Below are 23,419 nucleotides of genomic sequence, written 5' to 3'. Positions count from 1 at the left end.
AAATATAAAATTGATTAAAGACTATCTGATATTTAAAATCATTTATTCTAAAGACATTCCAAAAAATTAAGACACTTTATTAATTTTCACAGTGTCACCATTAGAAAGGTACTGTCTTTTATGTTGCATAGGAAATGTTTTCTACTGTATTTGGTTATATTGGGTGTTGGATTAGCAGGTTTTCTTGGGTATATGATGTCTAACAACTTAAAAACTGTTTCATAAATGTTTAGAAAAATTTAGAAGTACAAAAAGTATAACCAAAAACATTTATTTGCCATCAAGAAAAGATGATCTGTAAAGTTACTCACAATTTCACCAAAAAAGTGATTGAGTTTATTCTGAAGTCAGAGATGCTGTGAGGGTCTGTATCTATAGTCACCTAAGAACTTGGTAACTGATGTACGTATAGAGTATCATGGATATCAATCCTGAAAACTCCATAAATTATAAGTGTGGTCAACAGTTAATTTGTGGGATTTTTTTAAGTGTAAATTACTCCTGTGAAAAGCAACATCAATAGAATTTTTTTTTTTTTTACCCAGAAGTAGTCCGTAAGATTCCACAAACTGAAAGGCAGAATAGAATTTTGGAACAAGAATTTCTCTGCATCCTTCAGATGACTCCTTGGGGAGTATTGAGGAGGCCAGTTGTAATTAGTTGGAACTTCTCTCTGAACAGGATTCCAGAGCCACTTCTGCCAGGGAGAAAAATGCCCAAAGGCATTAAATGATTATAGGACTCTAAACCAAGATTTTGTTTAAAGGCATGTACATAAGCTGGCAAGCATACTTGCCTCTGAACGCCCTATGGTTTTTTCATTTCTACTATTCTTAACCCCCCAAAGTAACTTCAATGTATGCCAAATGACCCGTTCCACTTCTTGCAACGTCTGACATGACGTGGAACCTGACAGAAATGAGGGCATAAGGCAAGGAGGAGTCCTGAATTACTTTTTTTGGTTTTTTGTTGTTTTGTTTTGTTTTCTGTCATGTTAAAGAAAAGGCACAAAGGAAATCATAAATCACTGTGATAAATGCATTGTATCTTCATATTTCGTTGTAGTTGTCAAGAATTCCTGCCAAGTAATAAATGTTAAGTAAACGAGAGCAACCATTGGATAGGTACAGGTATACTTCAGCTCCAGTCACATTTGGCCCCAACTCAAAGTACTACCTTTGTCCTGGTGGCTTTCTTCACTCTATTAGGTGGGTTAGATAAAGTGGATGGGGGCAGGCATAACCTTTTATTTTTCCTTAATTGTGTGTGTGTGTGTGTTTGTTTCTATCAGAGACAGAGACAAAGAGTGGTGAGGTTTTTAAAGCCATTTCAGCTTCATTTTGATAGTTTTAAATTTGCTCTTTGGTGTCGTTCAAAATGTTCTAGTCTCCTCTGTGATGCACAGCCTTTAGATGTTTGACCATATTAGAAGACAGCTCATCAAAGATGCAAGACATAAAGGAAAAAATCATTTACAAAATAAGATACGGAGTAGGAAGGAGGGAGAGGTGTGGTTGGGGCGATTTTCAAGGGGGAAGATGAAAGTTCAGTGACTGATGGGAAAATAATCACAGTTAGTTCCCAGGCTTCACGGAGCTGGCCTGTCCATCACATCTCTGCTTCTTCTCGCTCTTAGAATCAAGTACATGAGGAGGTGGGAGAGGCAGTGGCACTGAGCCTCCTGCAGCTAATGAAGGGACTAGAGAGGCAAACTGAAGCTACTGTCCTAACACCACCATGCTTCCTGGGTGCCTCTCCTTCTCCTGAAATGTGCGCCCTTTCTCTGTGTCACAAGCTTGGAGCCTCAGTTCAAATAGCCACCTCCTTTATAACACTCTCTTTGATCACTTTTGCCAAAGTGACCACACCTCCTTCTACAGAACTAAATCATGGTTTGCTTTTGTTGTTGTTGTTTTAGGCTGCACGGTGCAGCTTGCCGTGTCTCGGTTCCCTGACCAGGGATTGAACCTGGGCCATGGCAGTGAAAGCACTGAGTCCTAACCACTGGACCACCAGGGAATTCCCTTCGTTCTTTTTTAACATCTTTATTGGGGTATAATTGCTTTACAATGGTGTGTTAGTTTCTGCTTTATAACAAAGTGAATCAGTCATACATAAACATATGTTCCCATATGTCTTCCCTCTTGCGTCTCCCTCCCTCCCACCCTCCCCATCCCACCGCTCCAGGCTGTCACAAAGCACCGAGCCAATATCCCTGTGCCATGCGGCTGCTTCCCACGAGCTATCTACCTTACTGCGTTTGTTAGTGTGTATATGTCCATAACTCTCTCTCGCCCTGTCACAGCTCACCCTTCCCCCTCCCCATAACCTCAAGTCCGTTCTCTAGGAGGTCTGCGTCTTTATTCCTGCCTTACCCCTAGGTTCTTCATGACATTTTTTTTCTTAAATTCCATATATATGTGTTAGCATACGGTATTTGTCTTTTTCTTTCTGACTTACTTCACTCTGTATGACAGACTCTAGTTCTATCCACCTCATTACAAATAGCTCAGTTTCGTTTCTTTTTATGGCTGAGTAATAGTCCATTGTATATATGTGCCACATCTTCTTTATCCATTCATCTGATGATGGGCACTTAGGTTGTTTCCATCTCCGGGCTATTGTAAATAGAGCTGCAGTGAACATTTTGGTACATGACTCTTTTTGAATTTTGGTTTTCTCAGGGTATATGCCCAGTAGTGGGATTGCTGGGTCATATGGTAGTTCTATTTGTAGTTTTTTAAGGAACCTCCATACTGTTCTCCATAGTGGCTGAACCAATTCACATTCCCACCAGCAGTGCAAGAGTGTTCCCTTTTCTCCACACCCTCTCCAGCATTTATTGTTTCTAGATTTTTTGATGATGGCCATTCTGACTGATGTGAGATGATATCTCATTGTAGTTTTGATGTGCATTTCTCTAATGATTAATGATGTTGAGCACTCTTTCATGTGTTTGTTGGCAGTCTGTATATCTTCTTTGGAGAAATGTCTATTTAGGTCTTCTGCCTATTTTTGGATTGGGTTTTGGTTTTTTGTTATTGAGCTGCATGAGCTGCTTGTAAATTTTGGAGATTAATCCTTTGTTGGTTGCTTCATTTGCAAATATTTTCTCCCATTCTGATGGTTGTCTTTTGGTCTTGTTTATGGTTTCCTTTGCTGTGCAAAAGCTTTGAAGTTTCATTAGGTCCCATTTGTTTATTTTTGTTTTTATTTCCATTACTCTAGGAGGTGGGTCAGAAAGGATCTTGCTGTGATTTATGTCATAGAGTGTTCTGCCTATGTTTTCCTCCAAGAGTTTGATAGTTTCTGGCCTTACATTTAGGTCTTTAATCCATTTTGAGCTTATTTTTGTGTATGGTGTTAGGGAGTGATCTAATCTCATACTTTTAAAAGTACCTGTCCAGTTTTCCCAGCACCACTTATTGAAGAGGCTGTCCTTTCTCCACTGTACATTCCTGCCACCTTTATCAAAGATAAGGTGTCCATATGTGCGTGGGTTTATCTCTGGGCTTTCTATCCTGTTCCATTGATCTATCTTTCTGTTTTTGTGCCAGTACCATACCATCTTGATAACTGTAGCTTTGTAGTATAGTCTGAAGTCAGGGAGCCTGATTCCTCCAGTTCCTTTTTTCGTTCTCAAGATTGCCTTGGCTATTCGGGGTCTTTTGTGTTTCCATACAAATTGCAAAATTTTTTGTTCTAGTTCTGTGAAAAATGCCAGTGGTAGTTTGATAGGGATTGCATTGAATCTATAGATTGCTTTGGGTAGTAGAGTCATTTTCACAATGTTGATTCTTCCAATCCAAGGACATGGTATATCTCTCCATCTATTTGTATCATCTTTAATTTCTTTCATCAGTGTCTTATAATTTTCTGCATACAGGTCTTTTGTCTCCTTAGGTAGTTTTATTCCTAGATATTTTATTCTTTTTGTTGCAGTGGTAAATGGGAGTGTTTTCTTGATTTCACTTTCAGATTTTTCATCATTAGTATATAGGAATGCCAGAGATTTCTGTGCATTAATTTTGTATCCTGCTACTTTACCAAATTCATTGATTAGCTCTAGTAGTTTTCTGGTAGCATCTTTAGGATTCTCTATGTATAGGATCATGTCATCTGCAAACAGTGACAGCTTTACTTCTTCTTTTCTGATTTGGATTCCTTTTATTTCCTTTTCTTCTCTGATTGCTGTGGCTAAAACTTCCAAAACTATGTTGATGGTGAGAGTGGGCAAACTTGTCTTGTTCCTGATCTTAGTGGAAATGCTTTCAGTTTTTCACCATTGAGGATGATGTTTGCTGTGGGCTTGTCATATATGGCCTTTATTATGTTGAGGAAAGTTCCCTCTGTGCCTACTTTCTGCAGGGTTTTTATCATAAATGGGTGTTGAATTTTGTCAAAAGCTTTCTCTGCATCTATTGAGATAATCATATGGTTTTTCTCCTTCAATTTGTTAATATGGTGTATCACATTGATAGATTTGCGTATATTGGAGAATCCTTGCATTCCTGGAATAAACCCCACTTGATCATGGTGTATGATCCTTTTAATGTGCTGTTGGATTCTGTTTGCTAGTATTTTGTTGAGGATTTTTGCATCTATGTTCATCAGTGATATTGGCTTGTAGTTTTCTTTCTTTGTGACATCCTTGTCTGGTTTTGGTATCAAGGTGATGGGGGCCTCGTAGAAGGAGTTTGGGAGTGTTCCTCCCTCTGCTATATTTTGGAAGAGTTTGAGAAGGATAGGTGTTAGCTCTTCTCTAAATGTTTGATAGAATTCGCCTGTGAAGCCATCTGGTCCTGGGCTTTTGTTTGTTGGAAGATTTTTAATCACAGTTTCAATTTCAGTGCTTGTGATTGGTCTGTTCATATTTTCTATTTCTTCCTGATTCAGTCCTGATAGGTTGTGCATTTCTAAGAATTTGTCCATTTCTTCCAGGTTGTCCATTTTATTGGCATAGAGTTGCTTGTAGCAATCTCTCATGATCTTCTGTATTTCTGCAGTTGCTGTTGTTACTTCTTTTTCATTTCTAAGTCTATTTATTTGAATTTTCTCCCTTTTTTTCTTGATGAGTCTGGCTAATGGTTTATCAATTTTGTTTATTTTCTCAAATACCAGCTTTTAATTTTATTGATCTTTGCTATTGTTTCCTTCATTTCTTTTTCATTTATTTCTGATCTGATTTTTATGATTTCTTTCCTTCTGCTAGCTTTGGGGTTTTTTTGTTCTTCTTTCTCTAATTGCTTGAGGTGCAAGGTTAGGTTGTTTATTCGAGATGTTTCCTGCTTCTTAAGGTGGGCTTGTATTGCTATAAACTTCCCCCTTAGAACTGCTTTTGCTGCATCCCATAGATTTTGGGTCGTTGTGTCTCCATTGTCATTTGTTTCTAGGTATTTTTTGATTTCCTCTTTGATTTCTTCAGTGATCACTTCATTATTAAGTAGTGTATTGTTTAGCCTCCATGTGTTTGTATTTTTTACAGATCTTTTCCTGTAATTGATATCTAGTCTCATGGCGTTGTGGTCAGAAAAGATACTTGATACAATTTCAATTTTCTTAAATTTACCAAGGCTTGATTTGTGACCCAAGATATAATCTATCCTGGAGAATGTTCCATGAGCACTTGAGAAAAATGTGTATTCTGTTGTTTTTGGATGGAGTGTCCTATAAATATCAATTAAGTCCATCTTGTTTAATGTATCATTTAAAGCTTGTGTTTCCTTATTTATTTTCATTTTGGATGATCTGTCCATGGGTGAAAGTGGGGTGTTAAAGTCCCCTACTATGAATGTGTTACTGTTGATTTCCCCTTTTATGGCTGTTAGTATTTGCCTTATGTATTGAGGTGCTCCTGTGTTGGGTGCATAAATATTTACAATTGTTATATCTTCTTCTTGCATCGATCCCTTGATCATTATGTAGTGTCCTTCTTTGTCTCTTTTAATAGTCTTTATTTTAAAGTCTATTTTGTCTGATATGAGAATTGCTACTCCAGCTTTCTTTTGGTTTCCATTTGCATGGAATATCTTTTTCCATCCCCTTACTTTCAGTCTGTATGTGTCTCTAGGTTTGAAGTGGGTCTCTTGTAGACAGCATATACAAGGGTCTTGTTTTTGTATCCATTCAGCTAATCTGTGTCTTTTGGTGGGAGCATTTAGTCCATTTACATTTAAGGTAATTATCGATATGTATGTTCCTATTCCCATTTTCTAAATTGTTTTGGGTTCGTTATTATAGGTCTTTTCCTTCTCTTGTGTTTCTTGCCTAGAGAAGATCCTTTAGCATTTGTTGTAAAGCTGGTTTGGTGGTGCTGAATTCTCTCAGCTTTTGCTTGTCTGTAAAGGTTTTAATTTCTCTGTCAAATCTGAATGAGATCCTTGCTGGGTAGAGTAGTCTTGGCTGCAGGTTTTTCTCCTCCATCACTTTCAGTATGTCCTGCCACTCCCTTCTGGCTTGTAGGGTTTCTGCTGAAATATCAGCTGTTAACCTTATGGGGATTCCCTTATGTGTTATTTGTTGTTTTTCCCTTGCTGCTTTTAATATGCTTTCTTTGTATTTAATTTTTGACAGTTTGATTAATATGTGTCTTGGCGTATTTCTCCTTGGATTTATCCTGTATGGGACTCTCTGTGCTTCCTGGACTTGATTAACTATTTCCTTTCCCATATTAGGGAAGTTTTCAACTATAATCTCTTCAAATATTTTCTCAGTCCCTTTCTTTTTCTCTTCTTCTTCTGGAACCCCTATAATTCGAATGTTGGTGCGTTTAATGTTGTCCCAGAGGTCTCTGAGACTGTCCTCAGTTCTTTTCATTCTTTTTTCTTTATTCTGCTCTGCAGTAGTTATTTCCACTATTTTATCTTCCAGGTCACTTATCCGTTCTTCTGCCTCAGTTATTCTGCTATTGATCCCATCTAGAGTACTTTTAGTTTCATTTATTGTGTTGTTCATCGTTGCTTGTTTCATCTTTAGTTCTTCTAGGTCCTTGTTAACTGTTTCTTGCATTTTGTCCATTCTATTTCCAAGATTTCGGATCATCCTTACTATCATTATTCTGAATTCTTTTTCAGGTAGACTGGCTATTTCCTCTTCATTTGTTAGGTCTGGTGCATTTTTATCTTGCTCCTTTATCTGCTGTGTGTTTTTCTGTCTTCTCATTTTGCTTATCTTACTGTGTTTGGGGTCTCCTTTTTGCAGACTGCAGGTTCGTAGTTCCCGCTGTTTTTGATGTCTGTCTCCAGTGGCTAAGGTTGGTTCAGTGGGTTGTGTAGGCTTCCTTGGTGGAGGGGACTAGTGCCTGTGTTGTGGTGGATGAGGCTGGATCTTGTCTCTTAGTGGGCAGGTTCACGTCTGGTGGTGTGTTTTGGGGTGTCTGTGGCCTTACTATGATTTTAGGCAGCTTCTCTGCTAATGGCTGGGGTTGTGTTCCTGTTTTGCTAGTTGTTTAGCATAGGTTGTCCAGCACTGTGGCTTGCTGGTCGTTGAGTGAAGCTGGGTGCTGGTGTTAAGATGGAGGTCTCTGGGAGATTTTCGCCGTTTGATATTATGTGGAGCTGGGAGGTCTCTTGTGGACCAGTGTCCTGAAGTTGGCTCTCCTACGTCAGAGGCAGAGCCCTGACTCCTGGCTGGAGCACCAAGAGCCTTTCATCCACACGGCTCAGAATAAAGGAGAAAAAATAAAGGGAATTAGTAAAAGTATGAGGAAAGAAAGAAGGGAAGGAGGGAGGAAGGAAGGAGGGAAAGAAGGAAAAAAGACAGAAAGAAAGAAGATACAGTAAAAATAAAATAAAGTATAATAAAGTTATTGAATTAAAAAATTCTTATTTAGAAAAAAAAAGGGACGGATAGAACCTTAGGACAAATGTTGGAAGCAAAGCTATACAGACAAAATTTTACACAGAAGCATACACATACACCCTCACTAAAAGAGGTAAAGGGGGGAAAAATCATAAATCTTGCTGTCAGAGACCACCTCCTCAATTTCGGATGATTCAGGAAGGAAGTAAAGAAAGAAAGAAAGAACAAAGGTAAAGTATAATAACGTTATTAAAATTAAGAAAAAAATTTTTAAAAAAAACCATGGACGGATAGCACCCTAGGACAAATGGTGGAAGCAAGACTATACAGATAAGATCTCACACAGAAGCATACACATACACATTCACAAAAAGAGGAATAGGGAAAAAAATCATAGATCTTGCTCCTAAAGTCCACTTCCTTAATTTGGGATGATTGGTTGTCTATTCAGGTATTCCACAGATGCAGGGTATATCAAGTTGATTGTGGAGCTTTAATCCGCTGCTCCTGAGGCTGCTGGGAGAGATTTCCCTTTGTCTTCTTTGTTCTCACAGCTCCCAGGGGCTCAGCTTTGGATTTGGCCCCGCCTCTGCGTGTAGGTCGCTGGAGGGCGTCTGTTTTTTGCTCAGACAGGACGGGGTTAAAGGAGCCGCTGATTCGGGGGCTCTGGCGCACTCAAGCCGGCGGGGAGGGAGGGGCACGGAGTGCGGGGTGGGCCTGCGGCGGCAAAGTCCAGCATGACTTTGCACCAGCCTGAGGCCCGCCGTGCGTTCTCCCGGGGAAGTTGTCCCTGGATCCCGGGACCCTGGCAGTGGCGGGCTGCACAGGCTTCGCGGAAGAGGGGTGTGGAGAGTGACCTGTGCTCGCACACAGGCCCCTTGGTGGCCGCAGCAGCAGCCTTAGCGTCTCCCGCCCGTCTCTGGAGCTCCTTTAAGCAGCGTTTTAAACCCCTCTCCTCATGCACCAGGAAACAAAGAGGGAAGAAAAAGTCTCTTACCTCTTCAGCGGGTGCACACTTTTCCCCGGACTCCCTCCTGGCTAGCCGTGGTGCACTAACCCCTTCAGGCTATGTTCAAGCTGCGAAGCCCAGTCCTCTCCCTGCGCTCCGTCCGAAACCGAAACCCGAGCCTCAGAGCCTCAGCTCGCAGCCCCGCCCGCCCCGGCGGGTGAGCAGACAAGCCTCTCGGGCTGGTGAGTGCCGGTCGGCACCGATCATCTGTGCGGGAATCTCCCCGCTTTGCCCTCCGCACCCGTTGCTGTGCACTCCTCCGCGGCTTCGAAGCTCCCCCCTCCGCCTCCCGCAGTCTCCGCCTGCGAAGGGGCTTCCTAGTGTGTGGAAACTCTTCCTCCTTCACAGCTCCCTCCCACTGGTGCAAGTGCCGTCCCTATTCTTTTGTCTCTGTTCTTTTTTTCTTTTGCCCTACCCAGGTACGTGGGGAGTTTCTTGCCTTTTGGGAGGTCTGAGGTCTTCTGCCAGCCTTCAATAGGTGTTCTGTAGTTGTTCCACTTGTAGATGTATTTCTGGTGTATCTGTGGGGAGGAAGGTCATTTCCGTCTTACTCTTACGCCATCTTCAAGGTCCCCCCTCCCTTGGTTCTTTAATGAACCTCTACAAGGCTCTCTTTGTGTAGGCTTTGTGTTCTCCTTCCCCTGCCAAAAATAAAACAAACCCCAAAACAACAGTCTTTAAGCTGTATGACCTCACACAAATTACTCCACTTCTGGGCTTCCCTGGTGGTGCAGTGGTTGAGAGTCCGCCTGCCGATGCAGGGGACGTGGGTTCGTGCCCCGGTCCGGGAAGATCCCACATGCCGCTCGGCTGGGCCCGTGAGCCATGGCCGCTGAGCCTGCGCATCCCAAGCCTGCGCGTCCCGAGCCTGTGCTCCGCAACGGGAGAGGCCACAGCAGTGAGAGGCCCGCGTACCGCAAAAAAAAAAAAAAAAAAAAAATTACTCCACTTCCCTGTTCCTGGGTTTCTAAATATACAAAATGTATAAAATCGGTAACAACCTCAGAGGATGGTTTTGAGACTTAACATAAGCGAATCACTGTAAAGTGAACAATGCAAGTAAAGAAATAGGTGCTCAGTGTGTGAGAAACTATGTTATTATTACTGCCTACAGCCAGCTGGTGAGCACATATTCCGTCGTTTCCCTTCCTAAATTTTACCTTTCCTTCAGCATAATCATGGATGCATCCTATGTGCAAACTACTGTGGTAAGTACTGCCGAGTACATAAAGGTCCCTAACACACCGCCACCTGACCTGAGGATCCTGCAGTCCTTTGGAAGAAGTAAAGACAAGTCACTTTAACGAAAGCCGTTAGAAAATTGTAAGCAAACTTCTAGAGAGAGTTCAGGCGATAGATAAATCAGTGATTTCCCCACACCAGCGTGATCATCAGAATCTCCTGGGGAAAGTGCTGTTTAAAAACAGATTCCCAGATCCCAACCCAGAACGAGTAAGTCAGAATCTCTGGTTTGTAGCCAAGGAAATGCAAGTGATTTTGATGATCATCCTAGTGGGGAATCCCTAGAATAGTCACGTATATTAATAGCTGGAGGAGATAAAGCCTTTTGGTTAAAAGTAACCTTGACCAAGAGTAAGGATACTTTTTCTAAGAATCAGGGTGAAGGAGGAGTGATGTCATTTAAAAGACATAAGGGCGTTTCTACCCAGTGGCTTAATCTTCCCGATAAAGCAGGAAATAAGGTCCTCCACTGGGAATGAGACAGGTATAAGTGCGGTTCAGGGTTTGGGAATTGTGGAGAAGGTTGGAAGAGTTACCACAGGGGGGTGTGTTACAGGGATAACTAGAGGTGAATAAACTGAGGGTCCATTATGCTGCAATATTTCTTACTGAATTCCCAAGTCCAGTTATACCTGGGCTAAGGTCACTCTTCTCAAGTCCCCAATGCACTGGTATTGTCAATAAAGGTACATCTTTAATATTATGACAAGATTCAAGTATTGTGAATTCTGAGTATCAACTGACAAGCTTGTTTCTTCTGGCCAGTATAAAATTTAAAAATTGATCTCATAAAATATCTAGGAATCAGATTCTCATAAGTAACAATTCTACCCATTATGCTCTCTGTTGCTCTGTGGCTGGCATCTGAATATATAAACTCCCCAAGGGTGAGAATAAGACTTCATAATTAAACCTATGTTAGTGTCGCTTTTCATGTATTTTTCTTTTTTGTGAGTGAACTATTTTATTTCTCTCATTTTTCCACATCAAATTCTCAGTGCTCTAATGGGTCTCCCACAGTTCCAGGCAGTTATTGGTTCTTGGGGGAAAATGCTCCTGTGGTATTATTGATGGCAGCCTTCATGGGAAGGACAGTGATTTACTACGTTGCTCCCTGTGCAGCTGTGAATTTGCTGTACGGTGACGGCCTTCGGTGGCCTCCTTGGTCTCAACTTGACAAGAGACCTAGAGAGTGAGGTACTTCTATTGAAATGAAAGTGTCCTCACCCCAAAGCACGTTCTGTCCCTCAAACTAAACCCAGGTTGGCAAGAGGTTGGTGGAAACATGGTTAAGAACAAAGTGAATGATGACACTGAAACTGAGGCTGTCCCTGCTGTCTCCACAAGGCCCCTGACCCCTGGCTTGGCCTCCTAAAAGCTTCACGCTGTCACCCTCACTACCTCCCTATTTTCCTAGGCTTTTCACAGCTGCCTGCGTCCTCACCCACAGTCTCAATACTTCACACTCTAACATTCTATGTATTTTCTTGGCTAAACTATCAGAATGAACATTGGACTCTAGGCAGCACTGTGGGATCGGACTTAGCCCTTGTCTATGTCAGTGCTCATTTCTGAAAAAGAAGGTGGAAACCTAGAGCACGTGGACTCTACAACGTCATCATAGATGCGCCACATGAGTCTTTATAATAATTACGATGATAGCTACCTGGTATCGAGAACTTAATACATGTCAGATACCATGCTAAGTACTTTGCATAGACAATACAATTTAAGATTGGAATTATTTCATTAGAAAAACTGAAGCTCAGAGAGGTCATACCACTTTGCCTGTACCTACACAGAAAGTAATGGAACGAGGATTCCACCCAAGTTTGTCTAACTCTAATTACTCATACTCTTAACTACTACACTCTCCCCTTGCAAAAAAATCTCAGTCCTTAAATTGTTTTCCTTCCTTCATATTTCCTAAACCCTTCTCTGTACCTCACTCTCATTCTTTAACTTCTCTTTGATCACCAACCAAGATCACATCCTTAAATGAAAGTAATAAGACTGGCATGGGGTAGGAGCAGATGACGGGAGAGACTGAATAGTTACCATTGATCTCAGAGGGATGCTGGAACTCAGTCGCCCCTGCCATCAATTATTACATATGATCTCCTTGGACGTTTTTTGCTCCATTTCCCATCTGCATGTTTATAGGCAGCCTTTGTCCAGAGCTGAAAGAAAATGGAAGCCAAATTTTAAAAAGAAAATTCAGAAACCTAGGAACTCTGCCCAGTGGTCTTAGGTAACGATCAGTGACATTAAGTGGTAACATCCTCGCTTGTCTCTCTACCATACTCTACCTATGTTGGCCCCAATACCAGCTTATCTTGTTCATGCATCTTAGACAAATTCTTATACGTGAAAGATCCTGGAGGATCTCTAGAGCTCTGTGGACCATCATTGAGACTCACTGAGAGGTAACTTGGCATCTAATGTAACAAGGACTCATTGTAATGTAACAAGGATTGTAACAGAAGCAATCCTTATGTTTTAATTTCCTCTGATTTGTGTTGCAGGTCATGCTTACTGTGAGAACTGGTTACGTGCATAAATGCCCTCTTTCTATTACAACTCCAGAAAAATCACTTCAAAGCACGTTCACTATAGTCTCGTACAGTGTAGCCTCTCCTAGAAAGTAAGCCAACAAGGGTATCAATAACTACAGAGTGGATCTGTTCCTCACATTACCCTTGTTGCTGTGGTAGTGTGCCCATTTATTGTGTGTGGAATGCCATTACTTGCAGTGATCTGTATAGCTTGAGTTTTACCTCAGTGATCCCTCTGTCAGAGGGTTTTATCCTTTTTACTCAGCTAGAAACAAATAGACACAGCATAGCATCTTGTATTGGTAAAGATTCTTCACAATTTGCCAACATTCTGATGAATTTAGTTGCTGAAAAATATAACTGGCTATCCAAAAATGGGTAAATTGCACTCCACAATCATTCATCAAGGATCTTAGAAATATTTCAGATCCCCACTTAGCTAGGTTGTTTCCTTTCTAATTGGATTTGGAACAGATATGAAAGGTTGGTTATGTCAGGTTTGGGGTAAAGTAAAGAAATAGCAGGCTTTGCAAATGCCTCCATTTCATCCATACACACACATGGTATTACAAAACCTATTTCTGCATGAAGAGACAGCCACACAGTCCCTGTGACAATTGTTATCGAGACTGAATGACACTCACTTTGTATCAAGCCTCTTCCCTGAGTTATTGAAGCCTCCCATAATATCATTAAGTAAGTAAACATTGCCGCACATAAAGCTCTTGCTATTACCATGGAAAATGACAAGCAGCTCTCATGAGCTTGCACAGAAACTGTGGGTGTCAACATCCCTTTCACAACAGCAGCATATCCATGCCATTTCATTTTATCTCGACACCTAGACTCATGGAGAGATAGACTATTTCCTTTACATCTGTTGGCAAATTTTCTTTCTAATAACTGCTGAAAACTTCACTCCAGTAAGCAGTTAGTCCTGCTGGTTGAAGAAAATAGATACATTATCTGAGGTAATAGATAAGTCTCGTTAAGAAGATGGAATAGACTAACTCCCAGCATATCTCCCAGACATGGGAAAGCTAAATTGTGAAACAGAGCAATAACACATCAATTATCCTTTCTGCACGGAATTACACGAGTCTCACTGCTACACAGCATATGATGTTATTTTTTATAAATAACCATTTATATCCAAGTATCTCTGTTTGCTGCCTCATAAAAAAAGACAGCTGTCCTTCTATTCAAATAAGAGTTATTCCTCAAACTACTTAAGGAATCCAAGTATTCTATTTAAAATGTATGTTCCTACTTATTAACATATGCCCAGAGAGTGAGTATTTAGTAGTAGCCTAAAAACAAATGCTACACATCTGATGATATTACACTTTGAAAGAAAACTGGCTCCTACCAACTAAAGTAAAGCTAGCTATTGGCATTCAAAATAAAGGTTTTAGAGATCTTGTGTTGAATAATGATTTGTAATCAGTTTCAGTAGTTTCTCAGTTTTGTCATATCAGATTATCATCTGTGAATTACTTGAAAACAGTTTCATTTCTTGAGCAATTTAAATATCGCCCTCACACTTGTTTACACAATTAATGTTTACTTGCAAAGGTTTTTTTTAAATATGGCTGTAACATCCCCAACACAGAAATTTCACATCACAGGAGTTAATGGAAGTTTATAAATGAAAACTTTGTTTAATAAAGTAAATGATAAAGTAGAGGGCTTACTTGTTTTCATTTGTGGACTATGTAATGAAAACAAGATAATGACAAAAGAAATGCTTTGCAAATTATAAACTGATATTTTAAAGAAGAAAGATACTTGTGTGTATCCAAGTTTTTAAAACACCTTAGATACTGATAGGGAGAAGAAGCAGCATAAATTCTGCAGGTTCTGAGTGTGAGACCAGTTCTATCCCAAACATCATTCAGAGAGAAAAAGGAGAGAAACTGCAGAATTGGAAAGGCCACTGAATAGGAAAGTTGTTCCTAAGTGACAGCTATACTCTGAAATCATGACACTTGCTCCTGTGCTTTGTTTCACAATCCATGCGTATTAGCCGGGGCTGCTGTAACCAAATACCACAGACTGGGTTGTTTAATCAACAGAAGCTTATTTCTCGTGGTTCTGAAAGCTGGAAGTCCCAGATCAAGGTGCCTACAAGGTAGGTTTCCTTATGAGGCCTCCTAGACAACACTTACTCCAAAGGTTGTCACTATACTGCCCATCGTTCCAAAACCAAAGTTTGGTGACCGTTTTCCACAGGGCCTTTCACTGCCCTTTGGGAATACATAATCACACTGCAGTGGAATCACACAGTAGTGTAATTGCACGTAATCATCCAAGAAAAAGTTCAGGGTTTTTTTCCCGTTTATAGAAATAGCATATTCAGGTTCATGATGGAAAGAAGTTAGAAAGTAGAACTCACTGTCTAAAATGTCTTAAATGAAGAGGCTCATTGTTTTTCTGTGGTTCTAGTCACTCTGAGAAAACTTTATGTTACGTGACTATCGTAATGCTCTCTACTAAAAAAATTAAAACACTTTTTCAGCAGAGCTGGAATAATGCTAAATATAACAAAATACACCTAAAAAGTCTGAATATTTTTTAATCCTTTAGACTTTCCATCTAAATATGGGTAAAACATAGTAAAATTGTACTATTATCAATGATCTAACTCATGGCTGAGAATTTTAATTAACTACACTGAATTTACCCACCAACTTTAATACAAATATACCTTTAGGTTTTTTAAAGTATATATCAGTGTACAACCTCTAAGTTAGAAGATGTTATTTGCATCATAAAAGAATTCACCAGTTAGTCATTAAAGTACCTACTACGAAAACAGGTCTTAGAATAATGAATTCCTTTCATATATTTAAGTTGTTATTCAAATGATCAAAAGTTCAGTGTTGGGCTTCCCTGGTGGCGCAGTGGTTGAGAGTCCGCCTGCTGATGCAGGGGACACAGGTTCGTGCCCCAGTCCGGGAAGATCCCACATGGCGCGGAGCGGCTGGGCCCGTGAGCCATGGCCACTGAGCCTACGCGTCCGGAGCCTGTGCTCCGCAAGGGGAGAGGCCACAACAGTGAGAGGCCCGCGTACCGCAAAAAAAAAAAAAAAAAAAATTGAAAAAAAAAAAAAGTTCAGTGTTTGTTTATGAACATATTCGTGAGAATGTTTGTTCATTCAAAAGTTTTCTTTTCGATAATCTTCTCTCTACTAGGCTGTATCAATCACAATCCTTAGCCACTTACACACAGCGCACACATCAAGACCCCACTTATTTTAAGGTTTAGTTGTCAGGCTCAAAGATATGAAAATATTCATAAAACGTGTACAATACACTAAGCAAAATAAGTTTGACTTTATGACCCTTTTTCATAAACAGGCATTTGAAAGATCTGCATAAGAAGATTTTTTATTGCCTGAAGAATGACTGTAAGCAGAGATGATCACTGCCAGTTTCTCACTGCAGAATGAAAGAATTTTTCCCCTTTACTCTATAACCTAAATATCACACTGAGCTTAAGGATGATGCTGACATTTTCAAAGATCACCGAAAGTGTTCTCTTTCCAGTTGCAATTATGCCCTCTATCTCAGTGGGAGCCATTGTCGGGTCTTTTCAGCTCTCTAGCATCTTTGTGGCTTGCTTTCATTATCCTGATTATCTATTCATTTGCTGCCCCAGCACTCATTTTATGAAAGATCATGTCTGCCATTTCCATAATGAGTGCTTGACTTTTACTGCCAGCATAAACACATAAAATATACAATAATTAAAGTTTACTAGTCACCAAAGTCTTGAGATCCATCATGTTGCTAATTTGATTTTTCAAGCAATTGCTTCCCTGTGAACAAGGCTGATTTTGCTCCCTTCGGCAGTGCAAGACTTGGGGTGGGAGGACATGACTCTAACCTAGAGAGAGCAATTTGAATGGGCACCATACATGTCAACTTTAAGGTTCGTCTTCAACCAAGTAACTTCTCTATAAAGTATGACGACTCTTAGCACCAACAAAAATCTCATCAACATTTGAACGTAAAACTTACTTTGTGTTGAAGTTTAAATAATGCACAGTTTTCAAAATAGTTACATGTAATTCAATAAGTATTGTACCCTTTACGGGCTATTGTTTAAGGAAAATTTTCATCGGGCTAATAAAAACTATGGAAGTCTGCATAACATAAATTGAAACTTCACAACATGTTGACTTACACTGAGTAAGGACTTACTTATTTTGAACACACTGCCTCGTTCTGATCACATTGGCAAAGTCCCAAAAGTGCCTCATGATAATGAATTCATCTGACGTTTACTGTAATCGCAGACAGATTAATGAGCTCATGTGATATTCATGTGGCTCTCTAGGGACATCAGGATGTGTTACACGAGGTGTAATGTTTGTAAGTGGATACAATGGAATACATGTTATCCAAGGAACTTGAGTAGTCAATTCCTCAGCGAATAAAGTACCAGGAAATAAAGAGGCTGCTTCCAATTATACTGGTTTTCTTTAGGGATGCCAGACATCTTGACGGCATATTCAAAAAAACTACAGGAGCCAGAAGACCTGGGTTTGAGAGCTGGCTGGATCTCTTACCAGCCTTGCGACCTTGGGAAATTTTCTTCACCTCTTAGGCTCAATCTCCTCAGTTTTAAAATGAGAACTTAATAACATCAGCCTTCTTAAAGTTTTAGACAAACATAAAGAGTAGGGTGGGGGGTGGGGAGTGGTCAATCAATCATCCAATCAATCACTATAATTCCTTCCTCACAAGGTTATTTTAAGAAGTAAATCAAATGATATGCAATGTTTTTGATAAATGCCTTATAAAGTTTGCAACATTATGCATGCATTTATTATTGTTACTCCTTTGGAAAATAGGTCTTCTGGATAAAGTTTACACTTTATTTCCCATACACAGAAAAATGAATGCCTTAGTTACTGCATAAGGACATGGAACACTGTTTTCTTAATAAGAAAACCAGATCTGACCAATTGACGATTTTATCGAATTAGAAAGTGAGATATCAAACCGAAGCAGGACAGGAAGCTTCTTTTTTATGCAAGTCCCTGTATGTGGCAGTCTTCAGCAGTAACTGAGCTTGTAATTAAACCAAGCCCTGTTGATTCGGCCCTGTAGTGGGGAGGTGGGCAGGTCATTTCACCTCACCAGGCAGGAGTTAAATATGAACTCACCGCCCAGATCCCTTCCAGTCATGCTCATTAATCGTCTATAGTAACTCTTTACCAACCCTGAAAAACTTCTAATTAGTTTACAATACTTCTAGACATACATAATTAAAAACCACTTTTATATCTTTTGACTAAAAGAGACAACACCTTTCCTGCCTCATTCAGTTGTCTTACCCATTCTTAGTAAATCATAGTCACTTCCCTGGTATTTCTTTTAGCGGTATAGTATCTGTTCCTATCCTTTTGATTTCAAAATACAGCTTCCATCGCCTGGAAAATGACCCAGCAAATACCTCAGACAACAAATACTACCTGATCTTGAATAATTAAGGCAGTCACTCTTGGAACATGGGTGGTCCCAATTTCAGAATAAATGTTCAGATGCATGTTTTAGGATAATCAGAAAACCAAGGATATCCAAAATTCACTTGAATTATTATACTCTCATTGTTGATATACAGTGTGTATGCCCAATTCTTCCTCAAAATGGTCAAATACAAAATCAACATGATAACTCTGTACTCGTTTAACGGCACACATATTAATAGGAGGCATTACTACATATTATATGTAAATACAGAGCCAAAAGAACTGGAATAAGAGTCAAAACCTCTGGTTTTAAAACAGACTCTGATGCTTTCTAATGATGTGACTTTGGCCAAGTCACTTAAGCCCCTCTGAACGTCTTCGTCATCAGTGAAGTGGAAGCTTGTTGACCTCATGGAGTTATTTGCTATGGGATTTCTAATGTAGTCAGCAACTAGAGCCATCAGACCAAACTTGACTTGGGCCTGTTTCTGTGACTACAAAGGCAGGGTTGAGTAACTGCAACAGAGACCATGTGGCCCTCAAAGTCTAAACCATTGACTGTCTGGCCCCTAACAGAAAAGGTTTTCTGACCCCTGCTCTAAAAGGGGATACTTGTGAACTTATGTGAAATGCCATATTCACCTATATGATTTTTTTTCACCTATATGATTTTAAGCAATCACAGTGGATTGGATTTAAGTAAATGGCATTTGGCTCAAGTAACTGGAAGAAATAGTTAAAAGTTCAAATTAAACAAAAGAAATAGCTTCTAATAGCCTCCTTTGGGCTATTTGGTGTTACGGAGGTATTAGATGTTATCAATGAATATTTGTTGTGTCTCATACTCCTAACTGATCCTTTAGAGGTTTTACTCAAGGAAAAAAAACAACAACAAATGCCTGGTTCACAAGAAGTTGACAGAATTTTTTTTTACAACTCTGATGTTGAAGCAGTGGTAACAGGCATGCCAATCAGAGGGCCACCACTTAATCAAACGCTAAATCTGAATCTTTGAGAAGTGTTCTTGCTTCAGTCTAAGTTTACCTAAATTTTCCAAGACCAAAATGAAAGAAGTGATGAGTGAATGAAAAACCTTCTGAGCTGACATTTTTCTGAAAATCCTCTGCGTGCTATTATTAATCCTTCCTCAGTAACCATGGAGAGGAAAATCTTGTGAGCACCCAGCAAATGAATTTAATAATGTGGGTATTCCAGGTCAAAACAGATCCACTCACTGTGTCAAAAAATACTTTTTTTTCAGTTATTCCCAAATTTCTTTCTCGGTGACAAGTAACATTAACATTATTAAGTAAAGAGACTCCTAAATATTTTTAATTTGGTGACATAAAACTCATAAGTATGTACCACATAAATGTTTTTGAGATGTTACAATAATGTATTTTCATCCTCACCAATCCCTACCTCTGAGTTGCCTCAGTACTTCCAAACTGAAGAAATGCTTGAGGTCTCACATCATAGAGTTTCTCTCATTATATAGCTAAAATTCCCTTTTACTCTGACAGGCCAAGAAGTTTGAAGACCTGGTGTGTAAGAAGGATATCCAGGAAAGAAAAGGAAAGCTGCCCCTCTTCTGGCCAGAGGTTTCCAGTGGAGGGCAAGGGATGGGAGACGGGCAAGAGAAGAGACAGATGTTAGGGAGATTAAAAGCCACAAGGGGGGCTTCCCTGGTGGCGCAGTGTTTGACAGTCGCCTGCTGATGCAGGGGACATGGGTTTGTGCCCCGGTCCGGGAGGATCCCACATGCCGCGGAGCGGCTGGGCCCGTGAGCCATGGCCGCTGAGCCAGCGCGTCCGGAGCCTGTGCTCCACAACAGGAGAAGCCACAGCAGTGAAAGGCCCGCGTACCAAAAGGAAAAAAAAAAAAAGCCACAAGGGTAGAAGGCCTGATGCTTCCCTTCCCATTAGAGTTTCTGAACGGAGCTCCCTGGGCCCACCAGCATTTGCACCAACAAAGAAGACCTCAGATAGTTGAGAAGCTAGGGCCGCACATCGGGGAAAAAGCAAAGAAAGGTTCAGTCTTCATTCCCAGGCCTCCCTTCCGTCCAAGTGGTAGGAATCCTGAGGTAGAGCACATGGACCACCCTTGGGACCCTCAGTGAGTGACAACGTGACACTGTAGTAGTGTCTAAAGGGCTACAGAATAGTCAGGGGCTGGATGAAGAAAATGGTAGAAGCTGAGAAAGGTGTACAACACCTCAGAGGTCAGGTCAGCTGGGAGGAGGCCACAAGCCCTACAGAAGCTAAGAAAGACATTAGCCAAGTTTAGCAGACTTACTGCCTCTGCCGACTTTAGTAGCAGTTAGTGTCTAAGGGCTGGGCCCAGGCCCAAGCAACCTCAAAGGAGACCTGCCAGAGCAGATCCAAGGACCAGCAAGAGGCAGAGCTCCCCGCACCAAACACCCACGTAGGAGACCTAATGTCATCCTCCGTGAATCCTGACGCCATCATGGAAAAGAGCAAGGGAAACAGGGAGGAATCAGAAAGGTGGAATAATTGGTTCAAGTAAATTGGGCTAAAGCTAGAGACATGTTAAATTATTAGTGCAGATTAAATTTTAAATCGTAGAGCTAATTTTAGTTTGGTTCCCACTGCTCAGCCGGCCCATTCCTCCTGAGGAAAATCAGTTACGTTCCAGAGAAAAGCTACATTTTCTTTGTACACCCAAATTGTGGTATGAATAAATTTGCAATCACACTACAATTATATCATGTGGTTGGGGGGAACATATTGATGACAGTTTTACTCGGAGTCTTAACAAATCTCTGAAGCGAAAAGAGGTCTTCTCCAAAGAGTTACACATTCGAGGCTGTGTAGAGTAACAGAGGGAAAAGCATCGGGGAACAGACTGGAGTTCCAGCCCCAACTCAACTATTTACTCTGTATCAGTCACTAAGAGAGTCATTTAATCTCTACAGCAGTGCTTCCCGACAGTTGTGTCTTAGATGATGTACTAGAATATTGCTAAAATATTGATCCCTTCGGCCCTCAGAACAGCCAAGGCAGGGCCTGCAGTGGCTGGAGCCCTGGCATTTCACCTCTGGCTGCAGAGAGCCTCTGATTACCCTAGCGTGGTGCGTAACTTATTTTTTGTGTCGAATGTGATGATTTGGAGGAATTATTGTTATCTCTGATTCAGTTTCCTCATCCGTAGATTGAGTGGAGGGAAATAGAATAAATGATGTCTTCAATCTTTTTATTCTAGTAGTTTGTGCTTCTGTGAACATGAGGGGGAATTCCAATTTCAAAAGAATCACAGGAATCCCTACATTACATGGTCTAGAATAAGGAATCCCTGCCCTTATTTTTTTTTAATTTCTGATTACCCCTAAATTCTTTCCCAGCAGAGGCAACTAAAAAGTCAGCTGGCCTCTAACCAATATCTTTTTTTAAAGCTCAGCAGGAATTTAACTGTAAGAAAATTAACAAAATTAAAAAGGACCCTATAGACTGCTAATTCAAAGGCAAAATCAAAGTTACCTATGTGGGATTAGAAATTTGCATCCATCTTTCAGCAACCTGATTTTTCATAAAAAATTAATTTGAAAATCAGATTCTAGAGTAGTGATTAAGGATGATAAGTGATCAATAATTAATGTAAAAAAATGTAATTCTAACACATAAATGAGGCTTTATCTTCAAAGTGAGTAAAAAGCTTTTCAAGATAAACACCGCAAACCTGTTGAATATTTTTATTTGAATATGAAGGGGGGATCCTTTGCCTCCATGCTCCTTTCCCCTGAAATTTGCTCATTTCTATCAATAAAGAATTTAATGCAGGCAGGATTGATCTATTAGCCATTTTCAAATTGAAGCTAGGTTTTTATGGACTTCTAAGATTTTGCTCTTCAGTGAGATTACAAATGTTTTAATACTTCTGGACAAAAGAAGGAAATGCAGTGTTTTGTCAGTGAATCATGAATCATTCACTGACTCATCTGGGAATAGAATTCTCCATTAAGAAGTATGTACCAGGGGCTTCTCTGGTGGCGCAGTGGTTGAGAGTCTGCCTGCCGATGCAGCAGACACGGGTTCGTGCCCCGGTCTGGGAAGATCCCACATGCCGCGGAGCGGCTGGGCCCGTAAGCCATGGCCGCTGAGCCTGGGCGTCTGCAGCCTGTGCTCTGCAACGGGAGAGGCCACAGCAGTGAGAGGTCCGCGTACCGCAAAAAAAAAGTATGTACCAGAACAGGTCCAGAGACAGAATGGTTGTCACACATGCTGACAATAATAATTCTAGCTTTTGAGTTTTGGTAGCCTACTAAGTGCCAAGCAAGGAACAACATGCTTTTGTTTATGGCCTCATTAATTCTCTCCATAATAACTCTCCACAGTAATCACTCTGGGGTAAAATGGTAGGAATTTTTCTGACTACACTCCAAAAAGAGGTTTTACACTTCCAGTTGTTCATCACAGTCTAACATCCAACTTTGTTTCTAATAGTTAAAGTGTTTACAGCACCAAGAAGTTTATACTTTAACGTTTCAAACCCACAGGTTCACCGTAACACTTTGCTCTCTATGAGCAAAGACTGCCATCTTGTGGAAGTTTCACATGTAACAAAAACAATCATTGCATGGAACTAGAATTTTTCTTTGTACACGTTAAGAATTTTGCAGCTAGCTTTTTGCATTGTTACACACACACACACACACACACACATACACACACACACACCAGTGTTGCTTATAAATTAAAAGGCAAATCTTTCCTTTAAGTGCAATTAAGTCTCTTTTAAACATGCCAGAGCTTTTGAACCTTTGAAAAAAGAATCTCATTAATTATAAGGACTCATCCCATTATTCTTTAAGGCAGTGAATTAGATTTTGCTAAACTTTATCTAAACCTTAAATAGATTTTTTATATAATAAAAAGGAGGGTGTAGTAAGACCTTTCTGATGGAATTTCCAGGGAGCTTTAGATTGTGTGGCGAAAGTTTATAGCAGAGCTCTGGGCTTAGAGAACACTTTCATTTCCTTCCAACCCTTGTATTCCATGCCAGCCTGTGTTCCCAGAATTTGTTGTGGGCTAGTCAGAGTCTGACTGAGGAATCCTATGGCCCAATTTCTTTGTATTGATATATCCCCAAAGATGAGGTCTCCTGCAGTGCCTCAGTCACCTGTGCTTCATGAGATCGACCATATAAAGACATCTTTGTGACATGATGATACTTGAAAGCACATAGAGAAATCTCTTTTCTTTTTCCCCTCAACAACTCCTACCACCAGCTGAACCTAAATATTTACAATTAAACACATTCTTTGGCCCTTTACCATTTACGGCCTTTGGCCATTTAAGGCCCTTTACTCCTATGAGA

General features: G+C 40.4%; 1 protein-coding gene and 1 long non-coding RNA gene across 11 annotated transcripts in view; one reads left to right on the top strand and one right to left on the bottom strand.

Moving 5' to 3' along the window:
- LOC307185701 overlaps positions 1 to 23,419 on the bottom strand; it is a 133,752-nt gene that overhangs the window by 7,463 nt on the left and 102,870 nt on the right. For 3 of the 4 annotated variants that reach the window (XR_013828149.1, XR_013828150.1, XR_013828151.1), the window contains exons 4-5: positions 12,110 to 12,231; positions 9,249 to 9,330 (exon numbers count right to left, since the gene is read on the bottom strand). This is a non-coding gene — a long non-coding RNA (uncharacterized lncRNA). Of the gene's footprint in view, positions 1 to 134; positions 698 to 9,248; positions 9,331 to 12,109; positions 12,232 to 23,419 lie in introns of those variants that run through there. The other variant, XR_013828152.1, reaches the window with a different exon arrangement.
- GRID2 (glutamate ionotropic receptor delta type subunit 2) overlaps positions 1 to 23,419 on the top strand; it is a 1,377,005-nt gene that overhangs the window by 1,314,585 nt on the left and 39,001 nt on the right. The window lies entirely within an intron of this gene.

The sequence above is a fragment of the Stenella coeruleoalba genome (assembly GCF_951394435.1).
Source record: "Stenella coeruleoalba genome assembly, chromosome: 4".
NCBI lineage: Eukaryota > Metazoa > Chordata > Mammalia > Artiodactyla > Delphinidae > Stenella > Stenella coeruleoalba.
This window is presented reverse-complemented; position numbering and strand designations above follow the sequence as displayed.